The sequence below is a fragment of the Camelus dromedarius genome, chromosome 35 (assembly GCF_036321535.1).
Source record: "Camelus dromedarius isolate mCamDro1 chromosome 35, mCamDro1.pat, whole genome shotgun sequence".
Classification (NCBI taxonomy): domain Eukaryota; kingdom Metazoa; phylum Chordata; class Mammalia; order Artiodactyla; family Camelidae; genus Camelus; species Camelus dromedarius.
In genome coordinates, this window is record NC_087470.1 from 4,248,379 (window position 1) to 4,266,964 (window position 18,586).

Sequence of the window (18,586 nt, forward strand, 5' to 3'; positions counted from 1 at the left end):
ATGGAATGGAGTTTGCAACTGAAAAGAAACTTTGTGTTCCCAACAAGCTAGGTGAAGGACGGCTTTCACACACACTTATCTCTCAGAACTGAGCAAGTGGAGAGACGTTCGTTCATCTAGCAGCAAGGGAACAGGTTGCAGGAGACACTTTTTCTCTACTTTCTCAGTCTGTTTCCTAGTGCCGGTTTGAAGTTCCTACAGTTTTCACTGTAAAACCGAGTTGGAGCTAGTACCTCCCCATATATATGTATGGAATGGAGTTTGCAACTGAAAAGAAACTTTGTATTCCCAACAAGCTAGGTGAAGGTCGGCTTTCACACACACTTATCTCTCAGAACTGAGAAAGTGGATAGACGTTCGTTCATCTAGCACCAAGGGAACGGGTTGCAGGAGACACTTTTTCTCTGCTTTCACAGTCTGTTTCCTAGTGCCGGTTTGAAGTTCCTGCACTTTTCACTGTAAAACCGAGTTGGAGCTAGTACCTCCCCATATATATGTATGGAATGGAGATTGCAACTGAAAAGAAACTTTGTGTTCCCCCAAGCTAGGTGAAGGACGGCTTTCACACACACTTATCTCTCAGAACTGAGCAAGTGGAGACACGTTCGTTCATCTAGCACCAAGGGAACGGGTTGCAGGAGACACTTTTTCTCTTCTTTCTAAGTCTGTTTCCTAGTGCCGGTTTGAAGTTCCTGCAGTTTTCACCGTAAAAAAGATTTGGAGCTACTACCTCCCCATATATATGTATGGAATGGAGTTTGCAACTGAAAAGAAACTTTGTGTTCCCAACAACCTAGGTGAAGTACGGCTTTCACACACAATTATCTCTCAGAACTGAGCAAGTGGAGAGACGTTCGTTCATCTAGCACCATGGGAACGGGTTGCCGGAGAAACTTTTTCTCTGCTTTCTCAGTCTGTTTCCTAGTGCCGGTTTGATGTTCCTGCAGTTTTCACTGTCAAAACGAGTTGGAGCTAGTACCTCCCCATATATATGTATGGAATGGAGTTTGCAACTGAAAAGAAACTTTGTGTTCCCAACAAGCTAGGTGAAGGACGGCTTTCACACACACTTATCTCTCAGAACTGAGCAAGTGGAGAGACGTTCGTTCATCTAGCACCATGAAAACTGGTTGCAGGGGACACTTTTTCTCTGATTTCTCAGTCTGTTTCCTAGTGCCGGTTTGATGTTCCTGCAGTTTTCACTGTCAAAACGAGTTGGAGCTAGTACCTCCCCATATATATGTATGGAATGGAGTTTGCAACTGAAAAGAAACTTTGTGTTCCCAACAAGCTAGGTGAAGGACGGCTTTCACACACACTTATCTCTCAGAACTGAGCAAGTGGAGAGACGTTCGTTCATCTAGCACCATGAAAACTGGTTGCAGGGGACACTTTTTCTCTGATTTCTCAGTCTGTTTCCTAGTGCCGGTTTGATGTTCCTGCAGTTTTCACTGTCAAAACGAGTTGGAGCTAGTACCTCCCCATATATATGAATGGAATGGAGTTTGCAACTGAAAAGAAACTTTGTGTTCCCAACAAGCTAGGTGAAGGACGGCTTTCACACACACTTATCTCTCAGAACTGAGCAAGTGGAGAGACGTTCGTTCATCTAGCACCAAGGGAACGGGTTGCAGGAGACACTTTTTCTCTGCTTTCACAGTCTGTTTCCTAGTGCCGGTTTGAAGTTCCTGCACTTTTCACTGTAAAACCGAGTTGGAGCTAGTACCTCCCCATATATATGTATGGAATGGAGATTGCAACTGAAAAGAAACTTTGTGTTCCCAGAAGCTAGGTGAAGGACGGCTTTCACACACACTTATCTCTCAGAACTGAGCAAGTGGAGACACGTTCGTTCATCTAGCACCAAGGGAACGGGTTGCAGGAGACACATTTTCTCTGCTTTCTCAGTCTGTTTCCTAGTGCCGGTTTGAAGTTCCTGCAGTTTTCACTGTCAAAACTAGTTGGAGCTAGTACCTCCCCATATATATGTATGGAATGGAGTTTGCAAGTGAAAAGAAACTTTGTGTTCCCAACAAGCTAGGTGAAGGACGGCTTTCACACACACTTATCTCTCAGAACTGAGCAAGTGGAGACACGTTCGTTCATCTAGCACCAAGGGAACGGGTTGCAGGAGACACTTTTTCTCTGCTTTCTAAGTCTGTTTCCTAGTGCCGGTTTGAAGTTCCTGCAGTTTTCACTGTAAAACCGAGTTGGAGCTAGTACCTCCCCATATATATTTATGGAATGGAGTTTGCAACTGAAAAGAAACTTTGTGTTCCCACAAGCTAGGTGAAGGACGGCTTTCACACACACTTATCTCTCAGAACTGAGCAAGTGGAGAGACGTTCGTTCATCTAGCACCATGGGAACGGGTTGCAGGAGACACTTTTTCTCTGCTTTCTCATTCTGTTTCCTAGTGCCGGTTTGAAGTTCCTGCAGTTTTCACTGTCAAACCGAGTTGGAGCTAGTACCTCCCCATATATATGTATGGAATGGAGTTTGCAACTGAAAAGAAACTTTGTGTTCCCAACTACCTAGGTGAAGGACGGCTTTCACACACACTTACCTCTCAGAACTGAGCAAGTGGAGAGACGTTCGTTCATCTAGCACCAAGGGATCGGGTTGCAGGAGACACTTTTTCTCTGCTTTCTCAGTCTGTTTCCTAGTGCCGGGTTGACGTTCCTGCAGTTCTCACTGTCAAACCGAGTTGGAGCTAGTACCTACCCATATATATATATGGAATGGAGATTGCAACTGAAAAGTAACTTTGTGTTCCCAACAAGCTAGGTGGAGGTCGGCTTTCACACACACTTATCTCTCAGAACTGAGAAAGTGGATAGACGTTCGTTCATCTAGCACCAAATGAACGGGTTGCAGGATACACTTTTTCTCTGCTTTCTCAGTCTGTTTCCTAGTGCCGGTTTGAATTTCCTGCAGTTTTCACTGTCAAACCGAGTTGGAGCTAGTACCTACCCATATATATGTATGGAATGGAGTTTGCAAGTGAAAAGAAACTTTGTGTTTCCAACAAGCTAGGTGAAGGACGGCTTTCACACACACGTATCTCTCAGAACTGAGCAAGTGGAGAGAGTTTCGTTCATCTAGCACCAAGGGAACGGGTTGCAGGAGACACTTTTTCTCTGCTTTCTCAGTCTGTTTCCTAGTGCCGGTTTGAAGTTCCTGCAGTTTTCACTGTAAAACCGAGTTGGAGCTAGTACCTCACCATATATATGTATGGAATGGAGTTTGCAACTGAAAAGAAACTTTGTGTTCCCAACAAGCTAGGTGAAGGACGGCTTTCACACACACTTATCTCTCAGAACTGAGCAAGTGGAGAGACGTTCGTTCATCTAGCAGCAAGGGAACAGGTTGCAGGAGACACTTTTTCTCTACTTTCTCAGTCTGTTTCCTAGTGCCGGTTTGAAGTTCCTACAGTTTTCACTGTAAAACCGAGTTGGAGCTAGTACCTCGCCATATATATGTATGGAATGGAGTTTGCAACTGAAAAGAAACTTTGTATTCCCAACAAGCTAGGTGAAGGTCGGCTTTCACACACACTTATCTCTCAGAACTGAGAAAGTGGATAGACGTTCGTTCATCTAGCACCAAGGGAACGGGTTGCAGGAGACACTTTTTCTCTGCTTTCACAGTCTGTTTCCTAGTGCCGGTTTGAAGTTCCTGCACTTTTCACTGTAAAACCGAGTTGGAGCTAGTACCTCCCCATATATATGTATGGAATGGAGATTGCAACTGAAAAGAAACTTTGTGTTCCCCCAAGCTAGGTGAAGGACGGCTTTCACACACACTTATCTCTCAGAACTGAGCAAGTGGAGACACGTTCGTTCATCTAGCACCAAGGGAACGGGTTGCAGGAGACACTTTTTCTCTTCTTTCTAAGTCTGTTTCCTAGTGCCGGTTTGAAGTTCCTGCAGTTTTCACCGTAAAAAAGATTTGGAGCTACTACCTCCCCATATATATGTATGGAATGGAGTTTGCAACTGAAAAGAAACTTTGTGTTCCCCCAAGCTAGGTGAAGGACGGCTTTCACACACACTTATCTCTCAGAACTGAGCAAGTGGAGACACGTTCGTTCATCTAGCACCAAGGGAACGGGTTGCAGGAGACACTTTTTCTCTTCTTTCTAAGTCTGTTTCCTAGTGCCGGTTTGAAGTTCCTGCAGTTTTCACCGTAAAAAAGATTTGGAGCTACTACCTCCCCATATATATGTATGGAATGGAGTTTGCAACTGAAAAGAAACTTTGTGTTCCCAACAACCTAGGTGAAGTACGGCTTTCACACACAATTATCTCTCAGAACTGAGCAAGTGGAGAGACGTTCGTTCATCTAGCAGCAAGGGAACAGGTTGCAGGAGACACTTTTTCTCTACTTTCTCAGTCTGTTTCCTAGTGCCGGTTTGAAGTTCCTACAGTTTTCACTGTAAAACCGAGTTGGAGCTAGTACCTCCCCATATATATGTATGGAATGGAGTTTGCAACTGAAAAGAAACTTTGTATTCCCAACAAGCTAGGTGAAGGTCGGCTTTCACACACACTTATCTCTCAGAACTGAGAAAGTGGATAGACGTTCGTTCATCTAGCACCAAGGGAACGGGTTGCAGGAGACACTTTTTCTCTGCTTTCACAGTCTGTTTCCTAGTGCCGGTTTGAAGTTCCTGCACTTTTCACTGTAAAACCGAGTTGGAGCTAGTACCTCCCCATATATATGTATGGAATGGAGATTGCAACTGAAAAGAAACTTTGTGTTCCCCCAAGCTAGGTGAAGGACGGCTTTCACACACACTTATCTCTCAGAACTGAGCAAGTGGAGACACGTTCGTTCATCTAGCACCAAGGGAACGGGTTGCAGGAGACACTTTTTCTCTTCTTTCTAAGTCTGTTTCCTAGTGCCGGTTTGAAGTTCCTACAGTTTTCACTGTAAAACCGAGTTGGAGCTAGTACCTCCCCATATATATGTATGGAATGGAGTTTGCAACTGAAAAGAAACTTTGTATTCCCAACAAGCTAGGTGAAGGTCGGCTTTCACACACACTTATCTCTCAGAACTGAGAAAGTGGATAGACGTTCGTTCATCTAGCACCAAGGGAACGGGTTGCAGGAGACACTTTTTCTCTGCTTTCACAGTCTGTTTCCTAGTGCCGGTTTGAAGTTCCTGCAGTTTTCACTGTCAAACCGAGTTGGAGCTAGTACCTACCCATATATATGTATGGAATGGAGTTTGCAACTGAAAAGAAACTTTGTGTTTCCAACAAGCTAGGTGAAGGACGGCTTTCACACACACGTATCTCTCAGAACTGAGCAAGTGGAGAGAGTTTCGTTCATCTAGCACCAAGGGAACGGGTTGCAGGAGACACTTTTTCTCTGCTTTCTCAGTCTGTTTCCTAGTGCCGGTTTGACGTTCCTGCAGTTTTCACTGTAAAACCGAGTTGGAGCTAGTACATAACCATATATATGTATGGAATGGAGTTTGCAACTGAAAAGAAACTTTGTGTTCCCAACAAGCTAGGTGAAGGACGGCTTTCACACACACTTATCTCTCAGAACTGAGCAAGTGGAGAGACGTTCGTTCATCTAGCAGCAAGGGAACAGGTTGCAGGAGACACTTTTTCTCTACTTTCTCAGTCTGTTTCCTAGTGCCGGTTTGAAGTTCCTACAGTTTTCACTGTAAAACCGAGTTGGAGCTAGTACCTCCCCATATATATGTATGGAATGGAGTTTGCAACTGAAAAGAAACTTTGTATTCCCAACAAGCTAGGTGAAGGTCGGCTTTCACACACACTTATCTCTCAGAACTGAGAAAGTGGATAGACGTTCGTTCATCTAGCACCAAATGAACGGGTTGCAGGATACACTTTTTCTCTGCTTTCTCAGTCTGTTTCCTAGTGCCGGGTTGAAATTCCTGCAGTTTTCACTGTAAAACCGAGTTGGAGCTAGTACCTCCCCATATATATGTATGGAATGGAGTTTACAACTGAAAAGAAAGTTTGTGTTCCCAAGAAGCTAGGTGAAGGACGGCTTTAACACACACTTATCTCTCAGAACTGAGAAAGTGGAGAGACGTTCGTTCATCTAGCACCAAGGGATCGGGTTGCAGGAGACCCTTTTTCTCTGCTTTCTCAGTCTGTTTCCTAGTGCCGGTTTGAAGTTAGTAAAGTTTTCACTGTAAAACCGAGTTGGAGATAGTACCTACCCATATATATGTATGGAATGGAGTTTGCAACTGAAAAGATACTTTGTGTTCCCAACAAGCTAGTTGAAGGACGGCTTTCACACACACTTATCTCTCAGAACTGAGCAAGTGGAGACACGTTCGTTCATCTAGCACCAAGGGAACGGGTTGCAGGAGACACATTTTCTCTGCTTTCTCAGTCTGTTTCCTAGTGCCGGTTTGAAGTTCCTGCAGTTTTCACTGTCAAAACTAGTTGGAGCTAGTACCTCCCCATATATATGTATGGAATGGAGTTTGCAAGTGAAAAGAAACTTTGTGTTCCCAACAAGCTAGGTGAAGGACGGCTTTCACACACACTTATCTCTCAGAACTGAGCAAGTGGAGACACGTTCGTTCATCTAGCACCAAGGGAACGGGTTGCAGGAGACACTTTTTCTCTGCTTTCTAAGTCTGTTTCCTAGTGCCGGTTTGAAGTTCCTGCAGTTTTCACTGTAAAACCGAGTTGGAGCTAGTACCTCCCCATATATATTTATGGAATGGAGTTTGCAACTGAAAAGAAACTTTGTGTTCCCACAAGCTAGGTGAAGGACGGCTTTCACACACACTTATCTCTCAGAACTGAGCAAGTGGAGAGACGTTCGTTCATCTAGCACCATGGGAACGGGTTGCAGGAGACACTTTTTCTCTGCTTTCTCATTCTGTTTCCTAGTGCCGGTTTGAAGTTCCTGCAGTTTTCACTGTCAAACCGAGTTGGAGCTAGTACCTCCCCATATATATGTATGGAATGGAGTTTGCAACTGAAAAGAAACTTTGTGTTCCCAACTACCTAGGTGAAGGACGGCTTTCACACACACTTACCTCTCAGAACTGAGCAAGTGGAGAGACGTTCGTTCATCTAGCACCAAATGAACGGGTTGCAGGATACACTTTTTCTCTGCTTTCTCAGTCTGTTTCCTAGTGCCGGGTTGAAATTCCTGCAGTTTTCACTGTAAAACCGAGTTGGAGCTAGTACCTCCCCATATATATGTATGGAATGGAGTTTACAACTGAAAAGAAAGTTTGTGTTCCCAAGAAGCTAGGTGAAGGACGGCTTTAACACACACTTATCTCTCAGAACTGAGAAAGTGGAGAGACGTTCGTTCATCTAGCACCAAGGGATCGGGTTGCAGGAGACCCTTTTTCTCTGCTTTCTCAGTCTGTTTCCTAGTGCCGGTTTGAAGTTAGTAAAGTTTTCACTGTAAAACCGAGTTGGAGATAGTACCTACCCATATATATGTATGGAATGGAGTTTGCAACTGAAAAGATACTTTGTGTTCCCAACAAGCTAGTTGAAGGACGGCTTTCACACACACATATCTCTCAGAACTGAGAAAGTGGAGACACGTTCGTTCATCTAGCACCAAGGGAACGGGTTGCAGGAGACACTTTTTCTCTGCTTTCTCAGTCTGTTTCCTAGTGTCGGTTTGAAGTTCCTGCAGTTTTCACTGTCAAACCGAGTTGGAGCTAGTACCTCCCCATATATATGTATGGAATGGAGTTTGCAACTGAAAAGAAACTTTGTGTTCCCAACAAGCTAGGTGAAGGACGGCTTTCACACACACATATCTCTCAGAACTGAGCAAGTGGAGAGACGTTCGTTCATCTAGCACCATGAAAACTGGTTGCAGGGGACACTTTTTCTCTGATTTCTCAGTCTGTTTCCTAGTGCCGGTTTGATGTTCCTGCAGTTTTCACTGTCAAACCGAGTTGGAGCTAGTACCTCCCCATATATATGTATGGAATGGAGTTTGCAACTGAAAAGAAACTTTGTGTTCCCAACAAGCTAGGTGAAGGACGGCTTTCACACACACTTATCTCTCAGAACTGAGCAAGTGGAGAGACGTTCGTTCATCTAGCACCAAGGGAACGGGTTGCAGGAGACACTTTTTCTCTGCTTTCACAGTCTGTTTCCTAGTGCCGGTTTGAAGTTCCTGCACTTTTCACTGTAAAACCGAGTTGGAGCTAGTACCTCCCCATATATATGTATGGAATGGAGATTGCAACTGAAAAGAAACTTTGTGTTCCCCCAAGCTAGGTGAAGGACGGCTTTCACACACACTTATCTCTCAGAACTGAGCAAGTGGAGACACGTTCGTTCATCTAGCACCAAGGGAACGGGTTGCAGGAGACACTTTTTCTCTTCTTTCTAAGTCTGTTTCCTAGTGCCGGTTTGAAGTTCCTGCAGTTTTCACCGTAAAAAAGATTTGGAGCTACTACCTCCCCATATATATGTATGGAATGGAGTTTGCAACTGAAAAGAAACTTTGTGTTCCCAACAACCTAGGTGAAGTACGGCTTTCACACACAATTATCTCTCAGAACTGAGCAAGTGGAGAGACGTTCGTTCATCTAGCACCATGGGAACGGGTTGCCGGAGAAACTTTTTCTCTGCTTTCTCAGTCTGTTTCCTAGTGCCGGTTTGATGTTCCTGCAGTTTTCACTGTCAAAACGAGTTGGAGCTAGTACCTCCCCATATATATTTATGGAATGGAGTTTGCAACTGAAAAGAAACTTTGTGTTCCCACAAGCTAGGTGAAGGACGGCTTTCACACACACTTATCTCTCAGAACTGAGCAAGTGGAGAGACGTTCGTTCATCTAGCACCATGGGAACGGGTTGCAGGAGACACTTTTTCTCTGCTTTCTCAGTCTATTTCCTAGTGCCGGTTTGAAGTTCCTGCAGTTTTCACTGTCAAACCGAGTTGGAGCTAGTACCTCCCCATATATATGTATGGAATGGAGTTTGCAACTGAAAAGAAACTTTGTGTTCCCAACTAGCTAGGTGAAGGACGGCTTTCACACACACTTATTTCTCAGAACTGAGAAAGTGGATAGACGTTCGTTCATCTAGCACCAAATGAACGGGTTGCAGGATACACTTTTTCTCTGCTTTCTCAGTCTGTTTCCTAGTGCCGGTTTGAATTTCCTGCAGTTTTCACTGTCAAACCGAGTTGGAGCTAGTACCTACCCATATATATGTATGGAATGGAGTTTGCAACTGAAAAGAAACTTTGTGTTTCCAACAAGCTAGGTGAAGGACGGCTTTCACACACACGTATCTCCCAGAACTGAGCAAGTGGAGAGAGTTTCGTTCATCTAGCACCAAGGGAACGGGTTGCAGGAGACACTTTTTCTCTGCTTTCTCAGTCTGTTTCCTAGTGCCGGTTTGAAGTTCCTGCAGTTTTCACTGTAAAACCGAGTTGGAGCTAGTACCTCACCATATATATGTATGGAATGGAGTTTGCAACTGAAAAGAAACTTTGTGTTCCCAACAAGCTAGGTGAAGGACGGCTTTCACACACACTTATCTCTCAGAACTGAGCAAGTGGAGAGACGTTCGTTCATCTAGCAGCAAGGGAACAGGTTGCAGGAGACACTTTTTCTCTATTTTCTCAGTCTGTTTCCTAGTGCTGGTTTGAAGTTCCTACAGTTTTCACTGTAAAACCGAGTTGGAGCTAGTACCTCCCCATATATATGTATGGAATGGAGTTTGCAACTGAAAAGAAACTTTGTATTCCCAACAAGCTAGGTGAAGGTCGGCTTTCACACACACTTATCTCTCAGAACTGAGAAAGTGGATAGACGTTCGTTCATCTAGCACCAAATGAACGGGTTGCAGGATACACTTTTTCTCTGCTTTCTCAGTCTGTTTCCTAGTGCCGGTTTGAAATTCCTGCAGTTTTCACTGTAAAACCGAGTTGGAGCTAGTACCTCCCCATATATATGTATGGAATGGAGTTTACAACTGAAAAGAAAGTTTGCGTTCCCAAGAAGCTACGTGAAGGACGGCTTTAACACACACTTATCTCTCAGAACTGAGAAAGTGGAGAGACGTTCGTTCATCTAGCACCAAGGGATCGGGTTGCAGGAGACCCTTTTTCTCTGCTTTCTCAGTCTGTTTCCTAGTGCCGGTTTGAAGTTAGTAAAGTTTTCACTGTAAAACCGAGTTGGAGATAGTACCTACCCATATATATGTATGGAATGGAGTTTGCAACTGAAAAGATACTGTGTGTTCCCAACAAGCTAGTTGAAGGACGGCTTTCACACACACATATCTCTCAGAACTGACAAAGTGGAGACACGTTCGTTCATCTAGCACCAAGGGAACGGGTTGCAGGAGACACTTTTTCTCTGCTTTCTCAGTCTGTTTCCTAGTGTCGGTTTGAAGTTCCTGCAGTTTTCACTGTCAAACCGAGTTGGAGCTAGTACCTAACCATATATATGTATGGAATGGAGTTTGCAACTGAAAAGAAACTTTGTGTTCCCAACAAGCTAGGTGAAGGACGGCTTTCACACACACTTATCTCTCAGAACTGAGCAAGTGGAGAGACGTTCGTTCATCTAGCACCAAGGGAACGGGTTGCAGGAGACACTTTTTCTCTGCTTTCACAGTCTGTTTCCTAGTGCCGGTTTGAAGTTCCTGCACTTTTCACTGTAAAACCGAGTTGGAGCTAGTACCTCCCCATATATATGTATGGAATGGAGATTGCAACTGAAAAGAAACTTTGTGTTCCCCCAAGCTAGGTGAAGGACGGCTTTCACACACACTTATCTCTCAGAACTGAGCAAGTGGAGACACGTTCGTTCATCTAGCACCAAGGGAACGGGTTGCAGGAGACACTTTTTCTCTTCTTTCTAAGTCTGTTTCCTAGTGCCGGTTTGAAGTTCCTGCAGTTTTCACCGTAAAAAAGATTTGGAGCTACTACCTCCCCATATATATGTATGGAATGGAGTTTGCAACTGAAAAGAAACTTTGTGTTCCCAACAACCTAGGTGAAGTACGGCTTTCACACACAATTATCTCTCAGAACTGAGCAAGTGGAGAGACGTTCGTTCATCTAGCACCATGGGAACGGGTTGCCGGAGACACTTTTTCTCTGCTTTCTCAGTCTGTTTCCTAGTGCCGGTTTGATGTTCCTGCAGTTTTCACTGTCAAAACGAGTTGGAGCTAGTACCTCCCCATATATATTTATGGAATGGAGTTTGCAACTGAAAAGAAACTTTGTGTTCCCACAAGCTAGGTGAAGGACGGCTTTCACACACACTTATCTCTCAGAACTGAGCAAGTGGAGAGACGTTCGTTCATCTAGCACCATGGGAACGGGTTGCAGGAGACACTTTTTCTCTGCTTTCTCAGTCTATTTCCTAGTGCCGGTTTGAAGTTCCTGCAGTTTTCACTGTCAAACCGAGTTGGAGCTAGTACATCCCCATATATATGTATGGAATGGAGTTTGCAACTGAAAAGAAACTTTGTGTTCCCAACTAGCTAGGTGAAGGACGGCTTTCACACACACTTACCTCTCAGAACTGAGCAAGTGTAGAGACGTTCGTTCATCTAGCACCAAGGGATCGGGTTGCAGGAGACACTTTTTCTCTGCTTTCTCAGTCTGTTTCCTAGTGCCGGGTTGACGTTCCTGCAGTTCTCACTGTCAAACCGAGTTGGAGCTAGTACCTACCCATATATATATATGGAATGGAGATTGCAACTGAAAAGTAACTTTGTGTTCCCAACAAGCTAGGTGGAGGTCGGCTTTCACACACACTTATCTCTCAGAACTGAGAAAGTGGATAGACGTTCGTTCATCTAGCACCAAATGAACGGGTTGCAGGATACACTTTTTCTCTGCTTTCTCAGTCTGTTTCCTAGTGCCGGTTTGAATTTCCTGCAGTTTTCACTGTCAAACCGAGTTGGAGCTAGTACCTACCCATATATATGTATGGAATGGAGTTTGCAACTGAAAAGAAACTTTGTGTTTCCAACAAGCTAGGTGAAGGACGGCTTTCACACACACGTATCTCTCAGAACTGAGCAAGTGGAGAGAGTTTCGTTCATCTAGCACAATGGGAACGGGTTGCAGGCGACACTTTTTCTCTGCTTTCTCAGTCTGTTTCCTAGTGCCGGTTTGAAGTTCCTGCAGTTTTCACTGTAAAACCGAGTTGGAGCTAGTACCTCACCATATATATGTATGGAATGGAGTTTGCAACTGAAAAGAAACTTTGTGTTCCCAACAAGCTAGGTGAAGGACGGCTTTCACACACACTTATCTCTCAGAACTGAGCAAGTGGAGAGACGTTCGTTCATCTAGCAGCAAGGGAACAGGTTGCATGAGACACTTTTTCTCTACTTTCTCAGTCTGTTTCCTAGTGCCGGTTTGAAGTTCCTACAGTTTTCACTGTAAAACCGTGTTGGAGCTAGTACCTCCCCATATATATGTATGGAATGGAGTTTGCAACTGAAAAGAAACTTTGTATTCCCAACAAGCTAGGTGAAGGTCGGCTTTCACACACACTTATCTCTCAGAACTGAGAAAGTGGATAGACGTTCGTTCATCTAGCACCAAATGAACGGGTTGCAGGATACACTTTTTCTCTGCTTTCTCAGTCTGTTTCCTAGTGCCGGTTTGAAATTCCTGCAGTTTTCACTGTCAAACCGAGTTGGAGCTAGTACCTCCCCATATATATGTATGGAATGGAGTTTACAACTGAAAAGAAATTTTGTGTTCCCAAGAAGCTAGGTGAAGGACGGCTTTAACACACACTTATCTCTCAGAACTGAGAAAGTGGAGAGACGTTCGTTCATCTAGCACCAAGGGATCGGGTTGCAGGAGACCCTTTTTCTCTGCTTTCTCAGTCTGTTTCCTAGTGCCGGTTTGAAGTTAGTAAAGTTTTCACTGTAAAACCGAGTTGGAGATAGTACCTACCCATATATATGTATGGAATGGAGTTTGCAACTGAAAAGATACTTTGTGTTCCCAACAAGCTAGTTGAAGGACGGCTTTCACACACACATATCTCTCAGAACTGAGAAAGTGGGGACACGTTCGTTCATCTAGCACCAAGGGAACGGGTTGCAGGAGACACTTTTTCTCTGCTTTCTCAGTCTGTTTCCTAGTGTCGGTTTGAAGTTCCTGCAGTTTTCACTGTCAAACCGAGTTGGAGCTAGTACCTCCCCATATATATGTATGGAATGGAGTTTGCAACTGAAAAGAAACTTTGTGTTCCCAACAAGCTAGGTGAAGGACGGCTTTCATACACACTTATCTCTCAGAACTGAGCAAGTGGAGAGACGTTCGTTCATCTAGCACCATGAAAACTGGTTGCAGGGGACACTTTTTCTCTGATTTCTCAGTCTGTTTCCTAGTGCCGGTTTGATGTTCCTGCAGTTTTCACTGTCAAAACGAGTTGGAGCTAGTACCTCCCCATATATATGTATGGAATGGAGTTTACAACTGAAAAGAAAGTTTGTGTTCCCAAGAAGCTAGGTGAAGGACGGCTTTAACACACACTTATCTCTCAGAACTGAGAAAGTGGAGAGACGTTCGTTCAACTAGCACCAAGGGATCGGGTTGCAGGAGACCCTTTTTCTCTGCTTTCTCAGTCGGTTTCCTAGTGCCGGTTTGAAGTTAGTAAAGTTTTCACTGTAAAACCGAGTTGGAGATAGTACCTACCCATATATATGTATGGAATGGAGTTTGCAACTGAAAAGATACTTTGTGTTCCCAACAAGCTTGTTGAAGGACGGCTTTCACACACACATATCTCTCAGAACTGAGCAAGTGGAGAGACGTTCGTTCATCTAGCACCATGAAAACTGGTTGCAGGGGACACTTTTTCTCTGATTTCTCAGTCTGTTTCCTAGTGCCGGTTTGATGTTCCTGCAGTTTTCACTGTCAAAACGAGTTGGAGCTAGTACCTCCCCATATATATGTATGGAATGGAGTTTGCAACTGAAAAGAAACTTTGTGTTCCCAACAAGCTAGGTGAAGGACGGCTTTCACACACACTTATCTCTCAGAACTGAGCAAGTGGAGAGACGTTCGTTCATCTAGCACCAAGGGAACGGGTTGCAGGAGACACTTTTTCTCTGCTTTCACAGTCTGTTTCCTAGTGCCGGTTTGAAGTTCCTGCACTTTTCACTGTAAAACCGAGTTGGAGCTAGTACCTCCCCATATATATGTATGGAATGGAGATTGCAACTGAAAAGAAACTTTGTGTTCCCCCAAGCTAGGTGAAGGACGGCTTTCACACACACTTATCTCTCAGAACTGAGCAAGTGGAGACACGTTCGTTCATCTAGCACCAAGGGAACGGGTTGCAGGAGACACTTTTTCTCTTCTTTCTAAGTCTGTTTCCTAGTGCCGGTTTGAAGTTCCTGCAGTTTTCACCGTAAAAAAGATTTGGAGCTACTACCTCCCCATATATATGTATGGAATGGAGTTTGCAACTGAAAAGAAACTTTGTGTTCCCAACAACCTAGGTGAAGTACGGCTTTCACACACAATTATCTCTCAGAACTGAGCAAGTGTAGAGACGTTCGTTCATCTAGCACCAAGGGATCGGGTTGCAGGAGACACTTTTTCTCTGCTTTCTCAGTCTGTTTCCTAGTGCCTGTTTCAAGTTAGTAAAGTTTTCACTGTAAAACCGAGTTGGAGATAGTACCTACCCATATATATGTATGGAATGGAGTTTGCACCTGAAAAGATACTTTGTGTTCCCAACAAGCTAGGTGGAGGTCGGCTTTCACACACACTTATCTCTCAGAAATGAGAAAGTGGATAGACGTTCGTTCATCTAGCACCAAATGAACGGGTTGCAGGATACACTTTTTCTCTGCTTTCTCAGTCTGTTTCCTAGTGCCGGTTTGAATTTCCTGCAGTTTTCACTGTCAAACCGAGTTGGAGCTAGTACCTACCCATATATATGTATGGAATGGAGTTTGCAACTGAAAAGAAACTTTGTGTTTCCAACAAGCTAGGTGAAGGACGGCTTTCACACACACGTATCTCCCAGAACTGAGCAAGTGGAGAGAGTTTCGTTCATCTAGCACCAAGGGAACGGGTTGCAGGAGACACTTTTTCTCTGCTTTCTCAGTCTGTTTCCTAGTGCCGGTTTGAAGTTCCTGCAGTTTTCACTGTAAAACCGAGTTGGAGCTAGTACCTCACCATATATATGTATGGAATGGAGTTTGCAACTGAAAAGAAACTTTGTGTTCCCAACAAGCTAGGTGAAGGACGGCTTTCACACACACTTATCTCTCAGAACTGAGCAAGTGGAGAGACGTTCGTTCATCTAGCAGCAAGGGAACAGGTTGCAGGAGACACTTTTTCTCTATTTCCTCAGTCTGTTTCCTAGTGCTGGTTTGAAGTTCCTACAGTTTTCACTGTAAAACCGAGTTGGAGCTAGTACCTCCCCATATATATGTATGGAATGGAGTTTGCAACTGAAAAGAAACTTTGTATTCCCAACAAGCTAGGTGAAGGTCGGCTTTCACACACACTTATCTCTCAGAACTGAGAAAGTGGATAGACGTTCGTTCATCTAGCACCAAATGAACGGGTTGCAGGATACACTTTTTCTCTGCTTTCTCAGTCTGTTTCCTAGTGCCGGTTTGAAATTCCTGCAGTTTTCACTGTAAAACCGAGTTGGAGCTAGTACCTCCCCATATATATGTATGGAATGGAGTTTACAACTGAAAAGAAAGTTTGCGTTCCCAAGAAGCTAGGTGAAGGACGGCTTTAACACACACTTATCTCTCAGAACTGAGAAAGTGGAGAGACGTTCGTTCATCTAGCACCAAGGGATCGGGTTGCAGGAAACCCTTTTTCTCTGCTTTCTCAGTCTGTTTCCTAGTGCCGGTTTGAAGTTAGTAAAGTTTTCACTGTAAAACCGAGTTGGAGATAGTACCTACCCATATATATGTATGGAATGGAGTTTGCAACTGAAAAGATACTGTGTGTTCCCAACAAGCTAGTTGAAGGACGGCTTTCACACACACATATCTCTCAGAACTGACAAAGTGGAGACACGTTCGTTCATTTAGCACCAAGGGAACGGGTTGCAGGAGACACTTTTTCTCTGCTTTCTCAGTCTGTTTCCTAGTGTCGGTTTGAAGTTCCTGCAGTTTTCACTGTCAAACCGAGTTGGAGCTAGTACCTAACCATATATATGTATGGAATGGAGTTTGCAACTGAAAAGAAACTTTGTGTTCCCAACAAGCTAGGTGAAGGACGGCTTTCACACACACTTATCTCTCAGAACTGAGCAAGTGGAGAGACGTTCGTTCATCTAGCACCAAGGGAACGGGTTGCAGGAGACACTTTTTCTCTGCTTTCACAGTCTGTTTCCTAGTGCCGGTTTGAAGTTCCTGCACTTTTCACTGTAAAACCGAGTTGGAGCTAGTACCTCCCCATATATATGTATGGAATGGAGATTGCAACTGAAAAGAAACTTTGTGTTCCCCCAAGCTAGGTGAAGGACGGCTTTCACACACACTTATCTCTCAGAACTGAGCAAGTGGAGACACGTTCGTTCATCTAGCACCAAGGGAACGGGTTGCAGGAGACACTTTTTCTCTTCTTTCTAAGTCTGTTTCCTAGTGCCGGTTTGAAGTTCCTGCAGTTTTCACCGTAAAAAAGATTTGGAGCTACTACCTCCCCATATATATGTATGGAATGGAGTTTGCAACTGAAAAGAAACTTTGTGTTCCCAACAACCTAGGTGAAGTACGGCTTTCACACACAATTATCTCTCAGAACTGAGCAAGTGGAGAGACGTTCGTTCATCTAGCACCATGGGAACGGGTTGCCGGAGACACTTTTTCTCTGCTTTCTCAGTCTGTTTCCTAGTGCCGGTTTGATGTTCCTGCAGTTTTCACTGTCAAAACGAGTTGGAGCTAGTACCTCCCCATATATATTTATGGAATGGAGTTTGCAACTGAAAAGAAACTTTGTGTTCCCACAAGCTAGGTGAAGGACGGCTTTCACACACACTTATCTCTCAGAACTGAGCAAGTGGAGAGACGTTCGTTCACCTAGCACCATGGGAACGGGTTGCAGGAGACACTTTTTCTCTGCTTTCTCAGTCTATTTCGTAGTGCCGGTTTGAAGTTCCTGCAGTTTTCACTGTCAAACCGAGTTGGAGCTAGTACATCCCCATATATATGTATGGAATGGAGTTTGCAACTGAAAAGAAACTTTGTGTTCCCAACTAGCTAGGTGAAGGACGGCTTTCACACACACTTACCTCTCAGAACTGAGCAAGTGTAGAGACGTTCGTTCATCTAGCACCAAGGGATCGGGTTGCAGGAGACACTTTTTCTCTGCTTTCTCAGTCTGTTTCCTAGTGCCGGGTTGACGTTCCTGCAGTTCTCACTGTCAAACCGAGTTGGAGCTAGTACCTACCCATATATATATATGGAATGGAGATTGCAACTGAAAAGTAACTTTGTGTTCCCAACAAGCTAGGTGGAGGTCGGCTTTCACACACACTTATCTCTCAGAACTGAGAAAGTGGATAGACGTTCGTTCATCTAGCACCAAATGAACGGGTTGCAGGATACACTTTTTCTCTGCTTTCTCAGTCTGTTTCCTAGTGCCGGTTTGAATTTCCTGCAGTTTTCACTGTCAAACCGAGTTGGAGCTAGTACCTACCCATATATATGTATGGAATGGAGTTTGCAACTGAAAAGAAACTTTGTGTTTCCAACAAGCTAGGTGAAGGACGGCTTTCACACACACGTATCTCTCAGAACTGAGCAAGTGGAGAGAGTTTCGTTCATCTAGCACAATGGGAACGGGTTGCAGGCGACACTTTTTCTCTGCTTTCTCAGTCTGTTTCCTAGTGCCGGTTTGAAGTTCCTGCAGTTTTCACTGTAAAACCGAGTTGGAGCTAGTACCTCACCATATATATGTATGGAATGGAGTTTGCAACTGAAAAGAAACTTTGTGTTCCCAACAAGCTAGGTGAAGGACGGCTTTCACACACACTTATCTCTCAGAACTGAGCAAGTGGAGAGACGTTCGTTCATCTAGCAGCAAGGGAACAGGTTGCATGAGACACTTTTTCTCTACTTTCTCAGTCTGTTTCCTAGTGCCGGTTTGAAGTTCCTACAGTTTTCACTGTAAAACCGTGTTGGAGCTAGTACCTCCCCATATATATGTATGGAATGGAGTTTGCAACTGAAAAGAAACTTTGTATTCCCAACAAGCTAGGTGAAGGTCGGCTTTCACACACACTTATCTCTCAGAACTGAGAAAGTGGATAGACGTTCGTTCATCTAGCACCAAATGAACGGGTTGCAGGATACACTTTTTCTCTGCTTTCTCAGTCTGTTTCCTAGTGCCGGTTTGAAATTCCTGCAGTTTTCACTGTCAAACCGAGTTGGAGCTAGTACCTCCCCATATATATGTATGGAATGGAGTTTACAACTGAAAAGAAAGTTTGTGTTCCAAAGAAGCTAGGTGAAGGACGGCTTTAACACACACTTATCTCTCAGAACTGAGAAAGTGGAGAGACGTTCGTTCATCTAGCACCAAGGGATCGGGTTGCAGGAGACCCTTTTTCTCTGCTTTCTCAGTCTGTTT